Source organism: Canis aureus, chromosome 5, assembly GCF_053574225.1.
Source record: "Canis aureus isolate CA01 chromosome 5, VMU_Caureus_v.1.0, whole genome shotgun sequence".
Classification (NCBI taxonomy): domain Eukaryota; kingdom Metazoa; phylum Chordata; class Mammalia; order Carnivora; family Canidae; genus Canis; species Canis aureus.
The window spans coordinates 32,443,418-32,459,109 of NC_135615.1; the positions used below are offsets into that span (position 1 = coordinate 32,443,418).

The following is a 15,692-nucleotide window of genomic DNA, read 5'->3' on the forward strand; positions in this document are numbered from 1 at the left end:
TAAGGGATTCTAAAAATCTACCTGGGAAATTGAGTGGTTGGAGGTTTTAATTGCTTCACAGAATTCTCTACTTGACTCGATTGTTGGAGTTTGCCAATAATGAAATAATAGCATATATATTTATATAATATATAAGTATCAGTGCCTGTATATACGCACACACATATAACGTCCTTCAGAGAACTCTGAGTGATAGCTGATGCTCAGGTAACTTCCTACCTGAGCTTCTACCTCTGTGCTTTTGCAAACACCAGCGGAAAATGGCCCCTGCTTAGCTCCGAGAAGCTTTGGAGTCAGAACCAAGAGATATAAACATCTCTGTGCTACTAAACACCCTAGCCCGGTGGCCCTGGACAAGCTCTGTACTCGCTGGGCTTCAGTCTACTTCTCTATAGTTATAAATACAACAAGACCTACTGATTTGTCTTGCCACCAATTGGTGGTTTAACATATGCAAAACATCCAAGGCAGTATCAGCCCTAAGAATGAGAATTCCCTGCTCCTAAGAGCTCTCAGACGTAGCCTCCAAATTTAAAAATTGATTTTATTGATGTGTAGTTTATATGCAATGAAATGTATCCATTACAGGTCACCAGTCTGGTCAAGATCTAGAACATTTCCATCACCTGTCAAAGCGCCCTGTGCTTCTTTGCAGATTGTCTGTCCTCTTCCCTGCATGGATCCTGGCAACCACCCCTCTGCTGTCTGTCATTGCAGATGAATCTGGCCTCAGCTGGGATTTCACAAAAATAAACCCTACCTTGGGCGTGGTGTCCTGTGTGTGGCTTCTTTCACTGAATTAAATGTTCTGGGATCCATCCGTGACACTGCACATCATCAGTAGTACGTTGGTGGTATCCCACGATAGAGAGAAATCCCAATTTGTTCACGCATTCACAATGTGATAGATATTTCAATTGTTTCCAGTTTGGGGCTATTATGCTTGAGAAAGTGTATGTGTAACTTAAGTGATAAGTGTAGGTTTCACTTTATAAGAAATGTCCCCACTGTTTTCCAAAGTGGCTGTGCCTTCAGATGTGGGAGGGGTCCATTTGTTCCATGCTTCTGCCGCACATTTTAGGTTCTTGCTTATGTGTTCATTTGACAGATGGTTTAGTAGGTAAGTGGAATCCTGGTGTGATTTTCTTTATTTTTAAAAATTTTATTTATTTTTTTAAGAGAGCGAGAGATATCACACGAGCAGGGAGTAGATGGAGAGGGAGAAGCAGATTCTCTGCTGAGCAGGGAGCCTGATGTGAGGCTCGATCCCAGGACCCCGAGATCATGACCTGAGCCAAAGACAGACATTTCACCGACTGAGCCCCCTAGATGCCTCCCAACCCCCTATGGTTTTAATCTGGGTTTGTCTGATGACTACTGGTATTAATGAGCATCGTCATGTGTTTCTGGACCAACTTTCTTGGGCTAAAGTGTTTGATCAAATCTCTTCCCTAAATGTCAGATATCTGGATTTTAAGTATTCATCCCCCAATCTGTGCTTGTGCTTTCATGATGTTACTAATGCAGAATTTTAAAATTTTGGTGAAGTCCGACTTACCCATATTTAAATTTTATAGATTATTCTCTTGTATCTTACCCATGAGATCTTTGCATAGGATGGCATGAGAACAAAGGTTTTCTCCTATGTTTGCTTTCAGGAGTTCAATAACTTCAGATTTTATGTTTGGTCCCATGGCTCATTTGTGTGTAATGAGAAGTGAGTTAGGTTTTCTTTTCCATTGGGTTATAGAGCTATTCCGGAACGATTTGTTGAAAATACCATCTTTTTCCATCGAATTAGTTTAGCACTTTTGTAAAAAATCAAATATATATATATATATATATATATATATATATATATATATAATTTCTATTTCCAACTTCTCTGTTCTGTTTCATTGTCCACATTTCCATCTTCGCATCAGCATTGTGCTGCTTGATTACTGCAGCTTTATCGTAAGTCTTAAAATCAGTCAAGGCAAGTCTTCCAGCTTGGAAACCACATAAAGAAAGCAGGACTAAGGGGATACGAGCATCGTGCTCTAGAATAGCCTCTCTCACTAACTAGCTGTGTGAACCCTGAGCTCACAGAGCCTCTCCGTGATTGAGGTCAAGTTCTAAGAATTGAAAAGGACTTTGGAGCTACCCTCAGTGTCTTCCCCTGTTACATAATGATGCCAGTGACAAGCAGTGTGCACGCAGCACCCCCCTGAGTGCCCAATATGGTCCCCAGCATCAGGCACATGTCCCTCACCTTCATGTTCTGAGGCACATCAAATTGTTTTTCCGGTTTAGCCGTGAAGGTACCGGAGCACAGAGACGAAGTGAGTTGCCCAAGGTCACATAATTAGGACACAGTCAAGCCGGGACTTGGACTCTCCCTTGTGCAGTTGCTGTGAACAGCTAATAAGGAACACAGGCGACGTTAGGGTTTGACAGAATGTGCTGATACACAATGGGTTATTTACACAACATGCTAGTTTCTCAAGCTGTAATTTAGCAATACAAGATGTGTTTCTCTGATAGAGGCAAGAAGAGGAAGGAGCGCCTGTGGAGGAGACCGCACATATATCTGATACAGCTACACCCAAGTAGGTATTATTTCCATCTTTGGAGATGTTTCCAGTAGGTGACCATTTAGTTCTTTATTGACATAACTTTTTTTGACTCAAAATCAACATACTAATGTCTAGGTTATAGTTTGGCCATGATCTGTGACCTGAAAATGAGATCACCTGAAACCAGTCCTGGCATCACCACCGGCTCACGCCGAGCCTCTGAGCACGCTCGTACGGCTGTGTATGGCACCTCCATTCCTTGAACTCGGCGCTTTGCTTTCAGAAGGCCTGTCCTGGTGCTGCATCTCTAGGATGCAGAACACAGTCAAGGGTGCAGATTTGCAAAGCCTCAAGGCAGGCCCCCAGTCATACATCGTCTAAATGCCAAACAGTGTTGTGCAGCTTACTGACAAATCTTCAACAAGCTCAAAGGATACAAGTGAGATTTCTTTTCTCTTTACCATGTGAAAATATCTTTCCTTCTGTAATATTCTTGATCTAGTCAAGTTTCTCCTGGAGTGGACGCAATGCATGGGGCATTGTCATCTCATGCCGCCATATTTGTCTTCTAGAACCAAAGCCCATTGGAGGACCGGGAGTAGAGTTGCACACATCCCAGCTAAATTCTAGCCCTCTCATCTGGAAGCTGGTGCTTTCTTTTATCTGGTTCTCCGACTCCCTGCACCCAGAGAAACAGCTCAAGATCTAAAGCGCTTACTCATTTAATGGAAAAAGGCAGGTGGCAGGGGTGGTGAAATAGTGGGGAAGCCAGATACGAAAAATAAAGTGAAAAGGTAGTTTAAAAATATCTGATTTGCTGTATGCCCCAGCCCCAGCCTTTGTTGCTCTTCTTTGGGGACACGTAGAAACACAACTACGATCCTCTGTTGCGGGTTTTTATCCAAGCTCTAAGTGTGAACTCCTCCCCGGTTAGTGCTCAAACCTGGGACAGTAAAATCTTGGCATCTCCAGTGTAACAAAGACCACAGCGAAAGCTTTTATCAGATAAATTATTAATCATTGCAGTAGATCCCCCTTGACATCAAGAGAGCCAGAAAAATCAATTCGTCTCCATCCCGGGTGCGCTGGTGGCTGTTTCGCTCCGTAATGTAGGTCAAACTCGGATCCAATGCTCTAGACCAGGAACATGGGGTCCAATATAGGATTATGTGATTGAAGGTGGTCCTCTCCTGCCCCTGCAAGGGACGGGTTCCAAATACAGAGCCCAGGGAAGCAGCAGCAGTGGGGGGGGCTCCGAGCAGGGAGCTGAAAGCTCCCCACCTAAGTGGACATCACCTCTGCGGTTGCTGGAGCATTCGGTAGCGATGTACAGAGAATCCACAGCATCCGCCTCCCACCAACCCCCAGTGCTGTTCCTGCCGGGAAGGGGCCCCCCAGTGAGCGGCGTGGAGATGGGGCACCGTGCGTCTAACCCGGGTTTACCACTGCAAGAGGTGAAAATGAAGATTTTTTTTTTCCTCCAGAGGGAGCACCGGAATAGAAGTCTTGTAGCCTTTGGATGTTTTTGAGAGGGAGAGAGCAAAGGGGAAGGATGCTGGATCCATTTCTCTTAATACAAAACAAACCGGGCCAGCAGGCTAGCGTGGTTAAAAATAAACTTCAGCTGGGGTCTCCCTGTGTCTTGCTGCTGCTCATGTCAGTAGAAACCAACCCTTTAGAATAAAAAGACCAGGGAGTGGCGTTGTTCCTTTTTACCAGTGAGCCCTGTACGTGGCCCATCTGGTTGGGAAATAAGGTCAGGAGACCACGTCGGGGCTCTGTGTGGGCTGCATGGGGGGGTGCCCGCCTGCACCCTGCTGCACACGTGTCCCTAAGTGCATCCTCAGGCCCCTGCACTCAGGGCTCCCCAGGCCTCTCCAAACATGCACACAGCTGTGGAGAGCCAGCCAGGCTCCCAGGAAGCCTCGTAGCTGCTCAGGTGTCGCTGTTCTGGGGGCTCTGGCTGCTGCCGCAGCGTGTGCCACACGTGTGCGCATCAGCCATGGGCCACGACCTTGCTGGGCATCCTCTGAGCTGGTCAGGCATCTGGTGAGCTGCCCAGGCGTGCAGGGCACTGAATCCAGGGAAGACCAGGACTGGCCTGACAAAACCAGTCCAGCCACTGGCACTGAGGGTCTGTGCATCCTCCCAGACCAGCCCCCAGGGAGGCCGGCGGGGAGCGGGTGGTCAGTCCGCCTGGGTTCAAGGGCCCCATTGCAGCTGGGGCACTTGAACCCTGCAGCTGGAGATCCTGTAGGCCTCAGCTTGCAAACCATAGGATGTGCATCTGGTAGACGCAAAGAGCAAGATGGTACGTGACGTCTTCAGTCACTACTATTAAGGAACGAGCCATGAGGGACCCCAGAACTCAGTGAGTAAAACACGCGTCCGGGGTCCACGGAGTCTGTGGATCAGGGGATGACGTAGCCAGAGCGGCCAGCTCTCCTCTGGGCCTCAGTGTGAGGGTCTGGGAGACGTGGCCCGACGCCTTTCCCACGGATCCTAGCGGATGCTGGCCGCTGGCCGGGACTTCAGCTGGGCTGTGGGTGGCCCTTAGGGCTGAAGCAGGTTCCCTCCAAATCCACCTGCTGAAGCCCCAAGCCCAGGCTCTCGGGCAGGACCTGTCTTTGGAGAGAGGGTCTTCAAGGAGGAAGTTAAGTTAAACGAGGTCCTCTGGTGGGTCCTCGTGGGGTGTGACCGTTGTGTTTATAACAGGTTAGGAGACAGGTGTGCCCGGAGGGAAGCCCGCGTGAGGACCTGGGACAACACAAGCTTTCAGTACCGTCCCGGACTGACGAAGGCCACCTGTCAACAGCCTGGGCCTGTCCCCTGAGTCCGGGCTCTTATGCCTGTTTACTTCTTCTCATTTCCACTCAAATCTCATGCAGGGCCTGGCACAAAGTAGGTGCTACCTAGTTACTGAGTAAATCGTAGCAAGTACCTAGCCTTATGAATGATACCTTGCTCTTGCATAAAAAACAAAATGCTGGAGTATATTGCAATCATTTCTTAGGTAACCCTTGGGACTGCCCAATGCTCTCATACTGCAAGAGTTAGCCCTTGAAGCCGAACACCCTCCTGCTCATGCATCATTGGCCTAAGTGTGTAAACGTTGCGCACACCCATCTCCTCCCTCCTGGGTTTCCATAAGTGACGGCTGACCGAATGCTTGCTGATGCTGGTCTTCGATCCAGCTTCCTCACAGCCACCTGAAATGGGGGCTGGAAACCCACCAAGATCTTCCTCTCATCCTTTGTGCCTCCAGAGGAGCTTGAGGATGCCAGGCTACCCCGGCCTGCATCTCTGACCTCACCAACCCCCACCTACCCTCTGCTTCAGTTAAAAACTCTCCCCTTTATCCTTTAGGGCACTTTCAGCTGGGACCCCGGACCCTCCAAGCTGCTGGTAGGAGGCGTTGCCTCGCATCTCCTTTGTGATAAACTGTCTTCTGCACCAAACCGTGAGCTCGCCGAGGAACGTTACCGGATGAGTCACTATTTGTAACAGGCTCAAAACCATGCCTGCTAGTGCTAAACGTGACTTAATTGTTGAAAAGTTGAATGAAAAGAACTGCATATAGTTTGAGTTTTCACCCTCTCTTTGGGGAGCAGCCCAGTGGGCTGCCAGTGGATGACGTCTAAGGGGATGAAGGAGGCCCACAAAATGCGGGTTACCATGATAAGGAATGGAGGTCATTGCATAAGTCACAAAAGGCTTGACTTCTAGAGAAATATTTCGGTCAATGCACTCTGATTACCTTCACTGTGTCCCGGCCCCCTGGAGCCCCCAGCCCTCCTCATGATCCCTGAGCGAGGTTCTCCGGGGCTCTTCACAGGGCCTCTGCCTGTGAGGTCTGCTCGTGGAGCCCATTCAGAGGTCTGCCGCCGGCCTGTTTTGTAGGAGGCCTGTCCTTCCGGCAGGTTTACAAGGCCTCGGATGCACTTTCCCCCACGCAGGCTCAGCAATGCACCCATTATCCTATGTGTTTACCCTACGTTGGCTCATCTAATTATTTTTGCCATCTAGGCCTTGTGGGATTGATCACAGTTTGTGAATTAGTGGGGCCTGAAATCATCAGGTTTTTCAGGATCTTTAATTATCTGTAAAGGTGGCAGGATAATTGCCTCATTTAAGGCAAGACAAAGGGAATTAGTTAAACACAAGAAAATGAGACACAGAGGTTGGGTCTGAGAAAGGGTTAAGTCTCTACAAATGTGGATTCACATTCAGGACTGCACCCAAGGGCCGGTTCTGATCCCAACAGGTCTCTGCTTATGAGCCCTGCCTACGTGTGATGGTCCTCGTCGATTTTTGTGCCATGGAGGCCCAGGCTATGGAAAAATCTCTTACAGAGCCTGTCCAGGCTCCGATGCTCCAGGTTTGTGATTTTATTACCATCGTTTTCTGAAGTGAGGAAGAGGGAGGTCCTATTGAAATGACCTACTGCCAAAGAAAGGGTTCCGCAGAAGTGCGACACCTAAAAATAAGTATTCCAGGAATTATCAATTGTTTTCATGCTAAATTTACTTAATCGCACACACACATGCACACGGCTTTCATTCACATCTAAAAACGCTTTCCAGTCCATGTAGGTCACATTTTTTTTCTCCGTTCTTTTGATGAACTTCTGTGTGCACACCCATCATCATAAAAACCTTGTTTTTAAAAGAAAACAAGGCATTGTTCGAACGATCTTGCTCAGTAAGCTATTCTTGACTTTGCGAAGCATGGAGACCAGGTCTGGTTTCTTCAGTGACCTGTCCTGTCTGCCCAGCTTCTGGCCTCTGGCTGAACTGGCCCCCATGGGCTCTGGAGGACCCAGTGTGGGTGTGATGAGCAAATCTGTGTTCAGGGGAATAGTGTGGAATTGGGAGCCTGAAACTGGCCCTGTTGGGAGCTTCACATCATAGACATCGGCAAACACTACAGCGAGGGCTCTATCATCACTCCCAGAGCCGGTGGTTGTTTGAAGATATTTTATTTATTTATTTGAGAAACAGCACAAGCAGGGGGAGGGGCAGAGGAAGAGGGAGAAGCAGACTCCTCATTGAGCAGGGAGCCCAACGTGGGGCTCGATCCCAGGACCCTGAGATCATGACCTGAGCCGAAGGCAGGTGCTTCACCGACTGAGCCACCCGGGCGCCCCCAGAGCTGGTTGTTAAACACTATCGCCCAGACCATGGCCCAAGCCCATGTGCACAGTCCTGCTCGCTCAATATTTACATCGAGTAAAGAATCACAAATGTGTATGACTGCAGATAAACTTTGCTGACAGGAAAAGTGAAGCAGTTTGAAACTGTTCCAGATTATCACGTATCCATTTTATTCCATTTTGGTAAGATCATGACATGTCACCACTAAGGAGGCATGACATCTTCACATTTTGCAAGCTAGCTACGGAGACTCAAGATTCTCCGTAAGGAATCAGTCAATGGAAAGTTTTAAATCTAAGAACATAACATATCGGTCTCGAAAAATGTTTTCAGGACAGAAACCCAGACCTTTGTGGAAGCCCAGCTTTGAGGTGTGGTGTCTTAGCATCTTCCCAGAGATGACTTCGGTCCTCAACCAGCATGACCTTCTGGACTAAAGCCGATGTGAGACCACATCGGTCAATAAATGATTTTTTTATATATATTTTTTGAAAACCAAATTGGCATTCTGCAATTAAATTAACGGGTGACTCTATATGCAAGCACCTGTGTAGTTTGGACTGTGTTTTAATCGTAGTTCATTGGCCCCGGGGCCGATTTCTTTCTTAGAGAAGGAGACGCATTCTCATGGACTACCATAAAAATCAGTTTTCCACTCCCTGTCCTCTAAATTTCGACTGTATTTTTTCATTTGTTCCTTGGATTTTATTTATTTATTTATTTATTTATTTATTTATTTATTTATTTATTGTTCTCTGGATTTTAAACTTCCACAGGTCCAGAGTGCCTGTAGAGTGTGGGTGATGACCTGCTTATCACCACTCTGCTCGTCACCTCCACCTCCTTGTGGCTGGGTTCACCATTGTCCCTTTCCTGGCAAGATCTTTGTAGACTTTAGTACATGAAAAAGTGTTAGGTAGGGCACCCCCCCGCCCCCCCCCACCCCGCCCAAGTGGCTCAGTGGATGGAGCATCTGCCTTTGCCTCAGGTCATGATCTCAGGGTCCTGGGATGGAGCTCTGCATCATCAGACTCCCTGCTCAGTGAGAAGTCTGCTTCTCTCCCTCCCACTCCCCCTGTCTGCACTCTCTCTTGCTCTCTCGCTCACTCTCAAAATAAATAAGATCTAAGAAAAAAAAAAAAACAGAAAAAAATTTTTAGTTCACTATAAAGAGGAGAAGATAACTCCACCAATACTTTGTAAGCATATTACCCAGCTACCTAAATTCGCTGAATTTTTCTGCCTGTATTACCTTCCGGATTAATTAAACAAAATACACATATGATCTCCACCTAGGCCCCTGCCCAAAAAAAGGGGGAGGAGCATTCATTACGTATTGATTTCAATGACTTCTGAAAGGTTTGAGAAAAAGAACAGTGTTCTTTGGTATCCCTTCCTGCCATGCTCCCACGCAAGCCTCCCCTTCTCTGTGCCTGTTTCCTCCTCGCCCTGACTGGAAATGTTGGAGCATCACAGGTCATGGATCTGGGATCCGCATTTATCTCCATGCACCACTTATAAATGCATCTAATTCTATAGTTTTAAGTACTCCAGGAGTTTACGATTCTCAGATATCTCTACTCCAACCTTTTCTCCACATGCTTATATCCAGTTGCCTACGTGGCCAATCTGAACCCTACAGTATTATTGCCTCTCAGTTGTCCCATCTCAGAAAATGCATCCATATCTGTAGTTCCTGCTACAAAGCCTGCTTCCAAAGCATGTCTCAAATCTGTGCTCTGCTAGCACATCATCGTCTGCCTGAACCATCAGGTCAGCTCCCTGTGTGGTCTTCCTTCTCCATTCCTATGCCTCCTGTATTACTCTCCACAAAGCAGAGGGGGTGAGCCATGAAAAATTATAATGAGGTAGTATCGATTCCTTTCATACCATGCAATTGCTTCTCCTTGCCTAACCTGAGAGGTCTGTATGGTGGCCACTGTCACCCATCTGTGTTTCCACTGCTCCTTCCTACCTTATTGTTCATCCTACCCCATCACCCTGGGACTTCTGATGTTTCCCAAACAACTCAAGCTTGTTCCTGCCTTAGAGCCCTTAAATGAGTCACTTCCTCCTCTTTAAGTGATTTTTAAAATTTTTAATTTCTTTTTTTTTTACGTATTTTCACACACACTCTTGTCTTTCACGTCTTAGCATGAACATCACTTCTCAGAGAGGTGCCTTCTGAGGACACAATCTTACATAGCCTGCTGAATCATCCTCACATTGCCCTGGTTTGTTGTAATCAGGCCACTCCTCTCCATCTGATGTTAAAGGTTTCATTTGTGTGTGTGGTCCAACTCTCTCCCTTCTGGTGGAAGCTCCTTGAGATAGACTTGTCTGCTTACTCATTGTGGCATCCCTAGAGTCTAGAACAGTGTCCGATTCTTATTAGGGGCTCAATCCAGGTATAGAGGAGTAGATATATTAATGACTATTTCTTCGGTTTCAGTGGAATCTTGGATTGGATTAAATGTAAGAGAGAAGAACAAACTTCACTGATGTTCAGCTTTTGTCAAAGAGATGATCCCTAGCTTGATCATATTTATCATATCTGTCCCACTCTTTACGTGTATGCACACACACATACGCAGATAACTGCATGACAACTTCCTGGGCTATTTTGTGTGTGTGGTATGTTAAGACCATCTTTCAATCAATATCCTGATCATATGTAAACTTAGAAGAATCATAAAATATAAAATATGAATAGGATAGAAGCGAGAAGGAAGGGTTGTAAGAAAGAAAAGAAAATGTTTGCTTTTCAAAGAGCAGAGAAAGAAATTCATCTGTGTGATTACGGGTTCATTTCATCTCCTTTTACTTCTAAGAGATTTCTGGAAACTATGGGATTTCAAAGTCATGTTCTGTAGTTGGAAATTCTGAGTGATATAAATAAGTCTCAGTAGGAAATAAAGTGACTGATAGACATAAATAGGAAAGAAATGTTCTTGGATTGATATTTCCAAAAGTTTTCCAAACCAACTTCACATCTTGGCCTAAGTGCATATAATCAGAATTCCCATCAGCTGACTCGGGCCAGTTAGGGCAAAACAAATGGCAGTTTGAACCACTCCTTACATTGCCAAGACATGTAGATGGTCTCTAAGAATTTGGCAATATAAGTAGCAAAGGGAAATAATCCAAACGTAATACATGTTGCAAAGATATGGGGGAGAGAATTCTAGAAAGGAGTATTTCACCGTGATAAGGGCAGCAGAAAAAAATACAAAAATAATGATCAACAGTCTAAACACACACACACACACACACACACACACACACACAAAACAACAACAAAAACAAATCCAACTATTACAATTAGATTCAGGGCTCTTACACAGCAGGATCCTTATTCCAGCAGGGAAATGTCACTTCTTCCATAGCAAAGAGAAGGACTGGATGAGTAAGCAAAAATTAATAACAGTTGGAAAACACTGTATTCCACTTCCTTGAATTTCCCTTATGATTCAAGGGTTAGTCCTTATGGCAAAATACTATTCCTAACAAATGCTTCACTCGGAAACTTTGAAGTTAGAATTGGAAATAAATTCCAGTTAGAAAGCAAAAGAGCTCTCTCTTCACATCTTCCCTGCAAACATCATCGTAGTAGTGAGATGATATTTCAGAGGAAAACTTAAAGCATTCTGCAACTTTCCCTCTATCCTCCATATTTGGGTGGTAGGTACCTGAGGACAGTCCTATATTAGCTCCAAGAGCGACCTGGAGATTGTCATAAATGTCATTTTAGCCTTCCAGATGATGGTATCTACTCCTTTTTGTGAATTTATTTATTTATTTATTTATTTATTTATTTATTTATTTATTGTGGATATTGTCACCATTTTGTTTTATTCCTATGTAGTTTTCAGACTTGTGAAACATAAAAGGAAAGAGGTTTTAAACCAAAGCCCTTAATGATATTTCCTATATTTTCAGGGAAGCCACAGGCAAAGGAAAGTCTCTGTTAAGAGCCGTGGTGTTACATCTACCTGCTTGACTTTCTGCCCTTGGCTATCCCAGGATGGACTGAACTTGTAAACTCAGAGCATATCTGTGGACTCAGGACATACCTGCTTTACAAGGGAAAGCATCTCAGGTGAATGGGTGTGCATATGTATCTACCTGTGTTGTGCCCACTTTGACTCTGTCCCAAGGATACCAACAACTGAGGCTCTGTTTCCCCCTCACCTGGCCTCTATCTTGGGCCTTGGCAACTCTGTTTTAGTTGAGCTTCACTGCAGTGGCACACCTTGCGTTTCCTCCTCCAGTCTCCTCTCAGCAAAGAGTCACTGTGTTTGCCTGAACCCCTTCCCCAAATGCCTGTTTGCTAGATGGCCTCCAGGTCTTGCGCATCCCCATCTGCTCAACGTTATGCCCATCAGATCTTGGTTAAGTCAGTTGGTTTGCCTAATTTATAGATGATGTCGCCGTCTAAGGCCAACATGGAGGGCCAGAGGGAACCAGCCTTCAGGAAGCTCCTCCCGTCTTCTGTCTACTTTAGTAATTCTTAAATAGCTTCTGTGAACAACCAGCATGCTCATATTAAATTAAAATGTGAATGTCTATTTTGGAGGAATTTTGTGTGTTCTGCCTCCCCAGCTCCTGCTACAAGCTCATCATCATACTCTATAGCTCTGCTTATTTTGTTGAACTTCCCTTTCACAGATGAAGATATTGAAAGAATTATTGATCACGAAATACTGAGCAATCAGGCCTTCCTTCCCACTGTGTGGAAATACATCTTTTCAAAGAATCACCTAATCACAGTCATTTGGTCAGAACAAATTTATGATTATTTTCTTATTAACGTGAAAGGAGTAACACTGGTAAATTTTCTAGGTGAATGAAAGTAATTCAATAAGTCAATTTAATCTTTCTGTTTGGTTGCACTTTTGGTAAGTTTTATAGATCCTTATTCCTTTTGACATGAGTACTTTGTTACTTCCGTGATGGTTAATTTTGTGTGTCAGCTTGACTGGGCTAAAGGATGCTCTTATAGTTGGTAAAACATTCTGTTTAGATGTGTCTGCGAGGGAGTTTCTGAAAGAGATGAGCATTTGAATCAATAGACTAATGAGGAAGATGGCCCTTCCCAGTGTGGGTGGGCCTCATCTGAGTAGTTGAGGGCCTGAATAGAACAGAAAGGGAAAGGATAGGCAAATTTATTATTATTTATTTTATTTTTTTCTTGCTCAAGCTGAACTTGGGCATGTGTCTTCTCCTGACTTAGACATCAGTGTTCCTAGGGCTTAGGCCTTTGGACTCAGATTAGATTACACCCCTGGCTTTGGTGGCTATCCAAGATGCAGAAGAAGATCATGAGCCCTCCTGGCCTCCATAATTATGCCAGCAAATTCCTATAATAAATCTGTGTATGTGTGTGTCTATATAATTATAACAACATATTATGTAATTATACAACACATATTTATATTTGTTTAATATATAACATATACAATATAATATCCCCCCCTCCCCATTTTTATTTCTGTTTCCTCACAAGGAAACTCAGTATTTCGGTGACGATGATACCACTTTAAACACATGGAATTATTGACACGAAACACTTTTTTTTTTTATATTGCAATTTAAAAATATATATAAAGATACCATTAAGGTCATAAATTGACCTCATTAACCCATTCTAATGCCACCATTCACCATTTAGGGGGTGCCTTCTAAGAATCAGCTGGGCTCCTCTTCCCTTAGAAGCAAGGAGCCAGTACTCTTCAGGTAAGTTATCTCAAGTACAACAAAGGCTACGGTATTCAACAACAGCACCGGATAACAAGGCTAAGTGGATCATATAAGTAGAGTGTACCTGTATGTGTTAAAAAGACTTCCTTTTAGTTTCTTCTAGGCTGTAGTAAGAAATAAAATGATGCTAATATTCATAAGTCACTTAAGCAGCTTTAAAGTTAAATCATTGTTTTGAACTCTCATCTCAGAGCCATACCTATAGTCCGTTGAGTGAATAGCAAGGAAGTCTAATAAGAGAGATCAAGAACACCTAAGTCTATTTTAGCTACATGATAGGGTCAAGAGGGCAGGGGGCACAAAAAGTTGGTAAAAATCTTACCTTTGAGGTAAATGAGGTGAATCTTGAATGCCATATTGGGACACATCAATTTTCTTCGATGAGTAAGGGTAATATACAGGAGTTTTAAAATAGGAGAAATGAGATAGAGAAGTCTTTGGTGGTGGTGATATAAGGGTTTACCAAAGTGGCAGAAAGTTTTGGGGCATTCAAGGAGCTATTTTGGCCAGAGGTGTTGGAGGCTTGAGTTGGAAAAATGGCAATGGGAACAGCAGAATGAGCTGGTATTGATGGGATTTGATGGTGAGCTGTACTAGGACATTTGTCAAAAAGAATAAATAAATGATCCCACGGAGATGCCTGGTAACTTGGTGGTTGGTGCCTTGCTAAAACAGACCAGAAAGGAAAACTGGCACATGTGGAATATCCATTGGGCCATATCTTGTGTGCAGATGAAAATATGGTGTGGGTTTGAGGAGAGACTTCAGTCCTAGCAACACAGATGATTCTCAGCACCTTAGAAGTTGTTGAGAATGTTCAGGAAAGGTTGAAAAAGAGAAAGAGAAGGCAGAAAGTGGGGGAAGGCATCCCTCTAAGGGAGGATAGAAGACAATGTGAGAGTCAGAAGGAAGATCTGAGAGGCCAGGGGGAAATGAGAAAGTGGAGACTCAAAGGCTAAGAGCACAAGGGTTTCAAGGGGGTGGAAGTGGGTTACAATTAGAAATAAGAAAAAACAATTATAGAGGATGACAATCAAAGAGAAGGTGTTGAACTGACAATTCCGACATCGATGGCGACCTTTTGTGAAAGAAGACAGAATGGGAGGGGTTGAAGGGTGAGTGGCTGATGAGGAAAGTGGACAAGGAGACCCAGCTCTGATCTAAAACAGGCTGAGAGAAGGGAGACTCTGGGTGGTAGACTGACAATAAAGCTGAGTTTTTCTTTTATAAATGGGGGGTGATTATATCCAGCTTCAGGGACATTTGTGAAGCTTAACTCCAGGTAGTGTTTATAAAACACATAATAAAGTGCCCAGTAGGTAGTAAGTCATACATTTCTGTTTCTATTTTTATTAGTTTTCTGGGTTTTTTAAATATTTTATTTCTTTATTTATGAGAGACACGGGGAGAGGCAGAAACACAGGCAGAGGAGGAGAAGCAGGCTCCCCGTGGGAAGCCCAATGCAGGACTTGATCCCAGGACCTCGAGATCACGCTCTGAGCCAAAGGCAGATGTTCAACCACAGAGCTACCCCAGTGCCCTGTTTTCTGTTTGTTTGTTTTTTTTTTTCCTATTTTCATTATCATTAGTTACTACTAAAATTAACAGTGGACTAAAAAAAAGATGCTGTATAAAAGGGAGCGGAGGATATGACTGCTGATGCTGGGGACCTGGAAGAGTCAGCCTGGGGAAGGCTCCCTGGGGAGGGGAGAAGGAATTGAAAGTGTTTTTATGCTTCACAACACTTCTGACCCCAAATGTGTGGGTTTCCCACACCAAGCAATTCTCCAGCTGTCTGGACACCAACGATGTGTCCTGTAATTCAATTCAATCCTGACATTAATCACCAGGACTCAGCTCTGACCCCACAGGGTAAGGACTCAGCCCTGCAAGACTGTCCCCCACCTCAGATGCCAGTCGTCAAGTGTTGGGTGCCCATGCGTTTCCATCCGACATGGCTGCCAGTCGGGCATGCCCACAACATCCCCTCTTTCAGGTCCCTGAATTGGCTAGAAAGGCCCTCAAAACTCCACAAAAGCACTTTACTTACTATTGCTGGTTTATTATAAATGGGCAGAGCTCAGGAAGAGCCAAGTGGAGGTGACATCTACACCAAGGAATGGGGGGACGAGGCCCAGAGCTTCCAGGCCCTCTGCACCACCCTCCTGGTACCTGGCTGTGTTCACCAACCAGAAGCTGTCTGACTGTCATCCTGTAGGAG

At 44.8% G+C, this 15,692-nt stretch overlaps 1 long non-coding RNA gene across 1 annotated transcript in view; it reads left to right on the plus strand.

Annotated features, from left to right (window-relative positions):
- Nucleotides 1-14,106, plus strand: part of LOC144313918 (uncharacterized) — an 87,267-nt gene extending 73,161 nt beyond the window's left edge. Inside the window, exons 2-3 of the long non-coding RNA XR_013379568.1 lie at nucleotides 5,925-6,936; nucleotides 11,651-14,106. This is a non-coding gene — a long non-coding RNA (uncharacterized LOC144313918). The remainder of the gene's footprint in view (nucleotides 1-5,924; nucleotides 6,937-11,650) is intronic.
- Nucleotides 14,107-15,692: the final 1,586 nt, after the last annotated feature.